Source organism: Acomys russatus, chromosome 10 (assembly GCF_903995435.1).
Source record: "Acomys russatus chromosome 10, mAcoRus1.1, whole genome shotgun sequence".
NCBI lineage: Eukaryota > Metazoa > Chordata > Mammalia > Rodentia > Muridae > Acomys > Acomys russatus.
The window spans coordinates 43,555,167-43,568,045 of NC_067146.1; the positions used below are offsets into that span (position 1 = coordinate 43,555,167).

Here is a 12,879-nt window from a genome sequence, read left to right on the forward strand (position 1 = left end):
AAAAAACAGAGGCCCATTCATTCCCACTCTCAGGGACACCATAAAAACACTAAACTGGAAGCCATAGCATATACACAAAGGACCTGAAGGACTGGTTAAGAGAAGAAAATTTAAAATTGAATAAATTTCAAAATAATAGGATAACTTTTCAAAGGAAGAGTGCTGATATGACATTAAGGTACAAGGTACCTCCAAAGATACCATTAGGATCTTAATCTGTAGACCATCTACAATACTCTCCTAAAGAATAGTTTGTTTTCTCAGTGATACTTCATTGGAGGAAATTTGAATTTCATTTGCAAGGAATTGTCAGCTGGAGACAGCTTCTAAGTTGTACGATGGGAACAGGTATCCACTTCTCCTTCCAGCTCTAGAACCCCAACTGGTACAGACCCATGCAGATCCTGTACATGCTGCCTCAGTCTCTCTGAGTTCATCAGAACTTTGGTCATGTTGACTTAGAGGGCCTTGTTTGTTGATACCCTCCATCCCTTCTAGTTGTTACAATGTTTCTGCAGCCTCTTCTACGAGGTTCCCTGATCCCTAAAGGGAGAGAGAATAGGATGACCGCATCCTGTTTAGTACTGGGTTTTCCAAGGTCTTTCACTGTGTAATGTTAGTCTGTTGTTTCCATCTGAGGCAGGAGGAAGCTTCTCTGGTGATGGCTGAGCAAGGCACGAATCCATAAGTATAACCTACTGTCATTAGAAGTCATAGGATAGTGTATATTTCATAAGGTTCAGTTGCATGGAAGTGATTTATAGCTATCATTATATATATATATATATAATCTGTATATATATACACACATACACATTTGGAAGATAGTATTAACAAATATATTAATTTAAAAGCCAGAGGTAGTTACTTTTATCAGTTTATATAATTTTTGTTTATTTTCTGAAAGAAAAACTGTTTCCCTCTAATTTTAAAAGAACTTTTAAAATCAATCCTTATGACCAGTAGGCTTTCTTTATTATTTGTCAGGACCCTCAATTAATTTATCCCCAATATTTGTTCAGGCCTATTTTAACATCTGCTGAAAAACAAAATAATGGAAACTCCAATTACTATTTCTTTTCCTTCCTTTCTTTTTCTTTTTTCTTTTTTTTTTGGTTTGGTTTGGTTTTTTTGGTGTTGTTGTTTTTGTTTTTTGTTTTTCGAGACGGGGTTTCTCTGTGTAACCATGGCTGTCTGGACTCCCTTGGTAGACCAGGCTGGCCTCAAACTCAAAGCAATTGGCCTGCCTCTGCCTCCTGATCACTGGGATTAAAGACCTGTGCCACCATGCCCAGCTCAGGTGCTATTTCTTTTTTTTTTTTTTTTTTTTTTTCTATTTTCTTTTTTTTTTTTAACACATTTTTATTGAAAGATAAAATAATTCATATTACTTCTCATTTTCTATCCCATTCCATACATCCTTCCATTCCTCCCTCCCTCCCACTTTCACCCCAATCCCCCTTCCCTATGACTGTGACCAAGGGGGACCTCCTCCCCCTGAATATGGTGCTAGGGTATCAAGTCTCTTCTTGGTAGTCCGCTATCCCTCCTCCGAGTGCCATTGGGCCTCCCCACCAAAGGGACATGGCCAAATATGGGGCATCAGAGATCCTGTGACAGTCAGTCCCCAGTCTCCACTTAACTGTGGAGAATGTTCTGTCCCTTGGTTAGATCTGGGTAGGGGTTTGGTGATGGTTGCATGTTTTGTCCTTGGTTGGTGCCTTTGATCAAGCAGAACCCCTGGGCTCAGATCCACCCATCATAATGTTCCTCTTGTAGGTTTCTAGGACCCTCTGGATCCACTTACTTCCCTATCCCCTATATTTTTCTCACCTAGAGTCTCAATAGGATGTTCTCACCTCTATCCCACTTTCCTGGTAGGTGCAGACTTTGATGGGACCTGCCCCTTGGGCTAGTGTCCAGTTATAAGTGAGTATATACCAGGTGCTATTTCTTATAAAGGCTTTATATTATTTTTCCTCATGTTGTCAGTATAATCTTAATGTAAAATAAAATAATGTAATATTTTTTCTGAGCTATTCTAAACTAAAGGATGATTTAACAAAGTGAAATTAAATTTTTTAAAAGACAGATTGCATAGAAATATACTAAGCAAAGTTAACCTTTTTATTTCCTCTGTTAGTATGAACATTAAGCTGGATAATGGAAGCTATCTTAAGTTCTCCAAGGACCAATGTGTCTGTGATATGCTTTCATGAGCCCCATTCCTAACATTTCAAATGCATTAGAATCTACAATTGATGCAAACACCATATTTCTAAGCTAATTTTTCTATTAAAACATTAAAACATCCTGGCTGGGCATTGTGGGACACACCTTTAATCCCAGCATGTGAGAGGCAGAGGCAGGTGGATTGCTATGAGTTTGAGGACAGCCTGTTCTACAAAGCAAGTCCAGGACAGCCAAGGCTAATACAGAGAAATACTATCTCAATCTCAAAAAAAAAAAAAAATTTCCTGAAGAGGACTGGCTGTGGTGCAGGCCTAAAACACCAGTTACTCCAAAGACATGAGAGTTGAAGGCCTGTATAATTACTATATATTTCAATAAGACCCTGACTCCAAATGCAAACTAAAACAAAGAACAAAAAGATAAGAATGCATAAAACTGCAAGCAGTCCTAAGTAACTTGATTTGTTTAATAAGTATTCTAAAAGTTATGATAAGTAATATGATTTAAAATTCTTAAAGTTGAATAGCAACACATTTGAATGTAATATAAGAATTACAATATTTGTGTTATTATAAATAGGAACAATCTACCGTCTCTAACTTAAACTTATGGAATCCTACATGCTAAGTAAAATTAAATCTCAATTGATTATTTTTTATCTATTTCAAAGTATTGCCCAAATTGTCTTATCTTCAGTTTCCTTTAATGATTGGCAGTTAGGAAAAGAAGTAAAAAGAAAGAAAAAAGAGAAAGGAAAAAAGAAAGAGGAATGAGGAGAAACTGAAGAATGTTTTAAATTTAAAATGAACTTTTCTACCAATATTAATGCCAGTTTTCAGTATTTCTAACAAATGTACTGTGGTTTTTAAATTAAACGACCAGTATCAGTTTTGGCTTTCAAAACTCTCAGTAAATCATTGCTTAATAAAAACAGGTTCAGCAGAGAGTAGAGTGCTTTATTTTTTCATAGTACATCACAGCAAGAACTAGCAGACATTCTATTTGTCAGAGTCACAATCCCTTTAGAGTTTCCAGAAGAATACCAAGATCAAAGAGAAAAAAACCAGATAAGATAAAGAATTTTAATTTACTTGCATCAGCCATTTCCCTTTTAGGTTTCACTTGTTGCTATCATTTTACGGCAATTTTTAAAGTTTGCTTTTTAAGAATCTTTACCTGACACTAATGGATCTTCTCTTGACAGATTTTTTTTTTCTTTTGTAGAAAAATTATATGGTGTGGATTGCAAAGGAAAAAAAAAAAAAAAAAAATAACTGTCATCTTTGGACAGTTACTTTGTATCTGCAGGTGTCTCATTGGTTCATCTTATCTTTCCCAAAGAGGTGGGGAATTTCATCTGTGCCAGAATATTCTCTAGGCTATCAGAGACTCTGGACAGCTTATGTTGCCAAATAAATACATTTCAATCATAGTTGTGATGAGTTGTTTGATCAATGTTCTGTTTAGTGGAGTGCTATTTTATCAAAATTGTGGTTGTAACTGTGATGCCTTTATCATGGTAGTATACCATTTACAGTGTGTGTGTGCGTGCATGCACATACATGCTTGTATGTGTGTGCCCGTGCTTTCTGTAATAATTCCATTTAACTAGTACATATTATAGGGTAGAAAGTGATGTTTATGGAATAAGTGTCAAGAGTGTTTATGGTTTATCTTGTTTTATATTTCGTTCACAGTAGTAATTGTATTATTTTACACTTCTGTCTTGATCCCATCACCCTGTTCTCTCAGTATTTATGACTTTATCTGTTTCTGTATACTCTGCAAATGGTCTAACCACAGGTCTTTTTATTCATTGCTCCTTTTGCTTCCACGTTCTTTGTCAAGATATTTTAAAAGTTCTTTAGAAAGCGAGTCTAGGACAGCCAAGGCTACACAGAGAAACCCTGTCTCAAAAAAAAAAAAAAAAGTTCTTTCTTCAGATAAAATGTCACACCTGAAGAGAGGACAACCCTATGCATGTTAGTCATCTTTGGTCCTCTTACTACCATTCAGTATGTATGCTAGAAGGAAGCCCACATATGGCAGACATCCCTCTCCTACAAACAAGCAATGAAAGAGTCATGAAAGACTGCCTTTACTAACATGGAAAGATCTCTCTTACAAGGCATCCATTTTCAGGTCAAGAGTGCAATGGAAGCTGCTAATTCCTGAACATTCCTTAGGAAGAAATCATAAGCATCCTTCGGATCCTACCGACACTCAAACTAATCACTTTTGTCTGTTTGGGGAAACTTAGGACTTACCTTATCATTCCAGCCTTCTTGCTTTATGTCAGCCACTAAAGAAAACCCAGAACTTTCATGTCATCTCCGATCACTAAAACTAATCCTGATCCTTTAGTTCTGTCTCCTGATTGTCTGCCTACGCTCTCAGGACCTCCCCAACAAAGCCTTTCTATCTTCAAACACTTTTGTGTATTCTCCCTTATCTCCTTTGCACCTGAAACCTCATGACTGCTTCTTACACCATCTTTCAAGAGGTGGCTATTTCCACCTAACACCACTTAAATCATTAAGATTGGAGATGAGATAGTGTTCTATTAGCTCCTCAGTGTCACTTCCTGTGGAGTCTCTTTTCTTCTACCAAATCCTGTAGGTAAGTTTTCCTGGCTTTGAGAGATAGCCTTGGTCTCCTGCTATCCTTCCATACCCCCTGTTTTGATTTGTTTTTTCTTGATAGGTGCTAGATAAACAAAGTGTGCTCAGCCTAATTCTTCCACCCAATTATGTCACTTTCCCTCTTCTGTTAATTTTAAGCTTTTCCGATCCTCTCTCGTTGTGTATTGCAGAAGATTCCATATCTATTCACATAAAGTTTGTTTATGTGGCTTGGTGATAATAGCCTATCATTTGTAAGATTTTGATTTTGACAGCAGCAAATAAAAGGATCCAAAGAAATGAGTATTTAGGCCATAGGGATATTTTCCTAATCCCTTCCTTGAAATGATCTCACCATCTTATCATACACGTATCCTAGAGAAATGTAATGCAACACTGACATTTGTCCTCATAATTGGGATAAAGAAATATCCTTTTGCTTAAGTCAATTCATACGTTTTTCTAATCATGTCACATAACAAGAGTAATAATAAATATCTGTTCACTCCAGTGATATAGAATAGCTTATAGTTCTGGAAAACTAGAGCAATATAGAGTACTCTTTATTTCTCAAAGATACACAGTTAAAGAAGACACAGTTGGTCGTAACTACTAAGTAGCTATTAATTCAGAAGTCATAACCAACTACTACATCTTTGAACTTTAATATCATTGAATATGTCTAATAAGATTAATCCTTAAATACTGAGTTTCCACTTTTTTTTCCCTCTCTTTTTATTTTGATTGAGTTATTTTTTTCTAAAAAAAAAATTGAATCTTAGGACATAATTGAATTACTTTTATTTGGTTCTCTAAGTTTTTTTTTTTATCATTTATTTATCTTGCCTTTTGGGTCTAATAAGGATAACAGTATAAATAATGAATCAGAACCTTTTGTTAAGGGGACATCCAGTTACTTGCTGCCAGTACCATGACATGCGGTTGGAGCCTTTTGCTGTTAGAAATGCTGAGGGCATCATAGCCTTAAGACAAAAAGAACATCTTAGGATTGCAGGCCCTTCTATAGAGTTACAGCCTCAAACCAAAATTATCTCAAAGGACTCCAATCCTACTTAGTGACTATAAATTAACTTGTTTTGTGAAACCAGAGTGAATTGTTGCTAAAGTTAGTGTCTGCCTAATATGGTTCCTTTTCTGTTTTGCCGTTTTACTTTTCTATTAAAGATATGGGGATAGTTAAGGGCATTTTAGGGGTAATATTCTGATTGGAGAAATCTATACCTAAATGTTTAATTTAGACTGAATTCTAACAATGATTATGTTTGTTTTTGTAGGAACTTAAAATGTCTGGGTCCTTAAAATAACAAGTGAACTGAAGAATGTGTCTTGGACAGTAAAAACTGGAAGGAGGTAAGATTTTTAAAAATATATGATTGTGTATATTAAAATTTTTCATAAAAATTTAGATATTCTGATACATATCTTTGCAGGTAATTTAGAACATTAATTTAAAATGTATGTTTTATATTTAAAAATATTATGAGCATTTTATTTAGTCACAATATGTCTTTCTATGGAGTATTTGGAGTTTTGAGAGAGCTGCAACACTTAAAGAAAATACTTTGCAGGAAGACTACATTTTGGTTTTAGAATAAGCATCAAAAAGTAGATTGCAATTATTTTTTTATTCCCCATGCTTAGGAATTTCTCTAGGTTGGCCACTTTTCCTAGGGGCTTCAGAACTGAGGGAGTTGGTATGTAGGCAGACTGCCATTCAGAAGAATGCTTTGGCTAACCTGCCCTTTCTGCATTTCCTGGGGCACATATGGTTACTATCAGGGAGAAGACTACAAGGCCAAACACAAGGGAGCTAGTCAGTTTCAAACCGTTATCTTAATTTTCACCACAGACATGAAACTGAACTATAACCCTTAACACAAACCACAGGTAGGAGTCCTGAATGTGGACACACTGTTTATTTTAGCCCATTTCAGTGTCTCTTCAAAATAATTTTTTATTGCATAAAGTAGGGACACAATTTAGCAGTGTTAAAGTTGTAATTCTGCCTTGCTAAATATGTTGCTAGTAAAAGAATGGAGGCAAAGGAACAAAGGGGTTAGGACATGAGTGGTTGTGTGTGAGTGATTGTGCACGGAACTGGAAGTTAGAAAACAAACCACTCACTTTCTATGTAGTTCTTTCTTACCTTAAGATTCATTGAGCGGGATAAAATTGAGTCATAATTTTTACCTTGATTTACATAAATTTCAAATTCTAATGGATTTGTGTGAATTTTATTATTGTCAATGTGACATATTAGTATGAGGAAAGCGTCTGTTTTGGAAAGCCTTCATTAAAATGACTATTTGGGAAAGCTTCTTATATCAGCAACATTTACCATATAAAGCACAGATTCACTGATCTAATATGTATGTTAAAATTGGTAAGCTTTATATTACATTGAATGGGGTTTTAATTCTTTTATTAAGAATATGATATCTAGTATTGGTAGAAAAATAAAGACTGTACACATGTATATGAGCATATATAATAATCTCATTATCAGCCTCCCACCCCACTAATTTCATGGGTGCTGTTTTTGTAGATGAGCTATATACACCAAGATTAAACATATAATTTATTTTTACCACATTGCCACCTTCTGATTCTTTGATTATATCTTCAAAGGACAGTAAATTAGGAAGGATTTTTTAATATTGTATTAATTTATTCATATTACATTTCAATTGTTATCCCATACCTTGTATCCTCCCATTCCTCCCTCCCTCATGCTTTCCCCCTACTCCCCTCCTCTATGACTGTGAATGAGGTGGACCTCTTCCTCCTGTATATGCTCATAGGGTATCAAGTCTCTTCTTGGTAGCCTACTATTCTTCCTCTGAGTGCCACCAGGTCTCCCCCTCCAGGGGATATGGTCAAACATGGGGCACCAGAGTTCATGTGAAAGTCAGTCCTCACTCTCTACTCAACTGTGGAGAATGTCCTGTCCATTGGCTAGATCTGGGTAGGGGTTCAAAGTTTATTGCCTATATTGTCCTTGGCCGGTGCCATAGTTTGAGCAGGACCCCTGGGCCCAGATCTGCCCGTCATAATGTTCTACTTGTAGGTTTCTAGGACCCTCTGGATCCTTCTATTTCCCCATTCTCCCATGCTTCTCTCACCTGAAGTCCCAATAGAATGTCCTCCCCTCTGTCCCACTTTCCTGGTAAGTGAAGACTTTCATGGGCCATGACCCTTGGACGAGTGTCCAGATATAAGTGAGTATATACCATTTGACTCTTTCTGCTTCTGGGTTAACTCACTCATTATGATCATTCTAAGGATTATCCATGGGATGCATTTTTCATATACTAGCTAAACTGCATTGTACACAAGAAAAACTTACAATTTGGTGTGTCTTCAGTACTTATCACTATTGTCTTTGAATGCTGATTCAATGATAGAGCAAGTATCTAACAATCAATGTGTAAAAATTTTAATAGCACATACTGAAAAGTTTATTACCGTATATAATTAGTAATATACATTATTGGGTTGGGATTATCCTGCCTCCCTCCTTTTAACTCAATAATGTACATAAAATTTATTAAATCAGCTCCCAAATATTATGTGTAATAAGTATTATGCAAGCATGAATTTATATATTCATATTTTGACTACTGTAAGTAAGTAAAAAAGCATTATACATTATATTATTTGTATGGACAGTACAGTGTCCTCATCTCAGGGTGGAGGTTATGAGGCTTTCATTTTATATATTTTTCTCTCAACTCCCTTTGAAAAATTTACAGAAAAAACATATGCATTTATCATGTATAAAACAGTATTTTTCTATGCATATGTGATTAATATTTTATATACATTACCATTTATGATTATTTTTATTATAGTAGCACTCATTTAATACCTATTGTTCTAGTTTTTCTGAGAAAAACAATAAATTTATAGATGTAGCTGCCATCTTTTCTCTTTTTTTCTTTTAACTTTTTATTCATTCTTTATGAGCTTCACATCATGAACCTCAATCCCCTTGCCATCCCTTTGTGTCCTCTCTATACCCTTGCAACATCTCATAACGAAAGAAAATAAAATATAAACAAATAAAAACATTAAAAAATAAATCTCATCTGGAAGCTGTCTGTGCTGCTGCAGTGGGTCCCACAGTAAACCCTTTGTTCACAGTTCTTTACTTCCAAATGTTCATTGCAATGAGTCATTGGTCTGGTTCCAGCCCTCTGATTTATGCTACACTGTAAATACTGGATCATCATTGGGATTCCTCTTGGGTATGCTGTTGTTGTCCTGTGTCATGGAGATCCTAGACCTTTGGATCTGAAGGTCTGACCTTTTAGCATGCTCCAACAGCTGATTGCTGAGGAAGATTTTGGGGTGAACCAACACAAAGCCCTGGATCTGGGTATGAGTAGTAGATGGCCCATTCTCTCACAGACACAGGATGAGGTCTCCAGTAGTGAGTTCCCCCAGCTAACTCAAACATTGCTGAAGCTAGCAAGGTGAAGGGCCAACTTCTTGCTCCCATGCGCTCAGGTGGCTCTCCTGTGCCTTCAAAATCAGGACCAGTTCTATACGTGAGAGGCACAGAGCACATGCTGCAGCAGATGGGGGCAGGTCCAGCTCTCCTGACCCCATGAACTCAGGGCCAACACTCATGCCTGCAGCAGATTACCAGGGGAAAGTGCAGAGAGGGACATCTCCCTATCCCCCACGTCACCACAGTCACCATACTTCTTAATAAAATCTTTACTATTTCTCCTATATATACAGAGCAGAATTCTGTAATAAAACATAGAAGAATTAAAAGTATGGGAGCTCTGAATTTTTAATACAAGTGAGACTAGAGGTCCTGTGTTAAGCCAAGAACTACAGCACACAAAGAAAAATGCTTCATGGTTTCATCTATATGTAAAATATAAAACTATGTGTCTCATAGAAGCAGTGTATACAATAATCATTACCAGAGGTGGTGGGGATCAGGAGATAGATTTAAGAAATTGTGCTCTGAGATTTTGAACAGAAGTAATTTGAAGGGGATTATTGCTGTGACCAATAAGTTATGAACTTTTTATTTAAAAATTTAAAGTTAGATGGATGACATACTTCTCTAGCTTAAATATTCTGTTGTTAAGAAACACATGTTTCAATAGTGTGAATATGGCAAGGTCTATAATGTGTTTTATATTACTTCCTGAATACAAGAATAGTTCCACCATTATGGAGCAGTGGATATATATTTTCTCATATGTGTTTGCTGTTAGATAATTCTACAGTTATTATATTCCAATGTCATATTTTTAAGACTTTGAGTACTTATTCAAGAAGGGTAAAGTCATCAAGAAGTCTGTATGTGAGAGAAAAGTAAAATTCTACATCGCTTCATAAGACAAATTTAAAATGTGTGAATGTGATGAGAGAAAGTGAAACTGAAATGCTGAGGTCAGCAGTATTGTATAACTGTCATTGGGTTCGAGGTTTAAGGCTTTCATTTCTACATGGCCATCAAGAAATGTTGCCTTGGATTATTAGGAGGACATTGATATCTATTATCTTTTTAAAAGATTTACTTTATTTTTTTATGATTGAGTCTTATTTTTATGTCCTAAATTGTGTTTTGAAGAATGAGGTTTTCTTTTTTTATAGATGGCTCAATTCCACTTGTAAAAGAGAGATGACATTGAATGTTTTAGAGAAGAAATTATTATGCAGAAACATTCCTAGTCAACTAAGTCAAATGGTATAAATGTGTAAGGAATTCCCCTTCTCTATCACTGTTCCTGAGGGGGACTTCCTCCCCCTTTATATGCTCATAGGGTATCAAGTCTCTTCTTGGTAGCCTGCTATCCTTCCTCTGAGTGCCAACAGGTCTCCCCCTCCAGGGGGCGTGGTCAAATATGAGGCACCAGAGTACATGTGAAAGTCATACCCCACTCTCCACTCAACTGTGGAGAATGTCCTGTCCATTGGCTAGATCTGGGTAGGAGTTTAAAATTTACTGCCCCCAAATCTGCCTATCACAATTTTCTTCTTGAAGGTTTCTAGGACCTTCTGGATCCTTCTACTTTACTATTCTCCCATGTCTCTCTCATCTAGAGTCCCAATAGGATGTCCTCCCCTCTGTCCTAGTTTCCTGGTAAGTGAAGACTTTCATGGGACATGCCCCTTGGGCTAGTTTGCAGATGTAAGTGAGTACATACCATTTGAGTCTTTCTGCTTCTGAGTTAACTCACTCATTATGATCATTTCTAGCTTACTCCATTTGTCCACAATTTCATACAATATATTCCAACCACAGTCTCTCCTCCTCCATTCCTCCCAGTTCCCTCTACATTCCCTCTCTCCCAGTTACACTCCCCTTCTATTTCCTATCAGAAAAGAGCAGGCCTCCAAGTGACTATAGCCAAACAGGACAGAACAGGATACAACAAGACAAAGCAATAAACCTTATATAGAGGCTAGACAAGGCAACCCAATAGGAGGAGGACACAGCTGTAATTTATGAGAATAGAAGATTACATTATAAATAATTTTATTAATTTTTCATTGTACTGTTGTACTTGATATTGCTAGTCATGTTTGTTTCTACCCTAGGTCTCCGGGCTATTCAGTCTCTGGTTCCTAACTATCCAGGAAGCATAGTGCATGGGTTCTCTCTCATGGCATGGGCCTCAAGTTAATCCAAACATTGGTTGGCTGCTCTCACAAGTCTAAAGCACAACTGTCCCAGTAAATCTTGCAGGCAGGACAGATTTTAGGGGGGGGTACAGTTGTGGTCAAGTTAGTGTCCTGGCATGTAGAGGACCTTCATTGCCCCAAAAAGACTAGAATGGAGAGTCGAAGTCTCCATGAAGGCACCAGGTCGGTCTATCTAGGTTAAATGAGCTGTGTGGGTATCATCCTTGGCAATTGAAACCCACTGTACATTTCTAGAGGACTATATTTTGTCCTTATATCAGCCTGGCATGTGTAGGGATCTCCATGGGAACCTCTTGGTCAACAATTCAACTGAATGTAACCCAGCCTAACACCGGAAGTCTTGCCTGGCTACAAAAGATGGCCAGGTTGGATTAAGTATCCACCATTACTAGAAGTCCTCAATGGGGTTACCCTCATAGATTTCAGGGATTTTTCACTGCTTTAGATTTCTACCCTCTCCCAAATGCTCCCCAATTCTGTCTTTCTACACAGTTTCCCCCTCAATCCCTCTTTCCTCAAACCTGATCCTTCCTGCTTCTGTTCCCACTTACCCACAATCCATCCATAAAACTTATTTCATTTCTCCTTTTCAGGGGAAATACGCATCCTCCCCCAGACTCATCCTTTTTTGTATTTTTAATATTATATACTTAGCATCAAAATTTAGAAGTGCATATATAATATATATGATTATCTAATTTTACTGCTAAATTTTATTCTTTCAAATAGTTATACTGGAATTATTTTCTCAGTATACTGTTAGTTGATAATCAGTTTTTATTTTGAATATTTGTAATTGATTTTCTTTTTTTTAAGGTTTTACTTTTATATATTTATTCTAATGAATATTTATTTATATTTACATTGTTTAGAGGGGTATTCTTTAAACTGTTGATGATATTATAAAATTGAAACAACTTAATTTCCACATATTACATATTAAATTAATTACTACATTTCAATAAATCACTAATATGCATGGTGATAAAAATGTTAAAACCTTTCAGGAGACCTCCATGGTAGGCTCCCATCCTGTTCTTTCTCTTCAGCCACCCCTGGTTTCTATTCTATTTGCCCTTCTGAATGATATTTAACCATTCACCCTGGGGTCCTCCTCTTTAGATCTATGTATTGTAGTGTCAGTATTATGTAGCTAATGTCAGCTTATAAATGTGTATATATCATGGGAGTCTTTCTGGGTCTGTGTTAACTCACTCAAGATGATCGTTTCTAGTTCCATCCATTTGCCTAAAAATTCAAGATTTCCTTGTTTTTAATAGCTGAATAGTATTCCATTGTGTAAATATACCACAGTTTCTTTATCCATTCTTCAGTTCAGGGTCTTCTAGGTTGTTTCTAGATTCTGGCTATT

The 12,879-nt window shown here is 36.4% G+C and overlaps 1 protein-coding gene across 1 annotated transcript in view; it reads left to right on the forward strand.

The window, feature by feature from the left end:
- The window catches only part of Sema3a (semaphorin 3A), a 454,588-nt gene that overhangs the window by 147,069 nt on the left and 294,640 nt on the right, over positions 1-12,879 (forward strand). Inside the window, exon 3 of the mRNA XM_051152073.1 lies at positions 6,110-6,185. The gene's annotated coding sequence lies outside the window, so the exon portion shown is untranslated. The remainder of the gene's footprint in view (positions 1-6,109; positions 6,186-12,879) is intronic.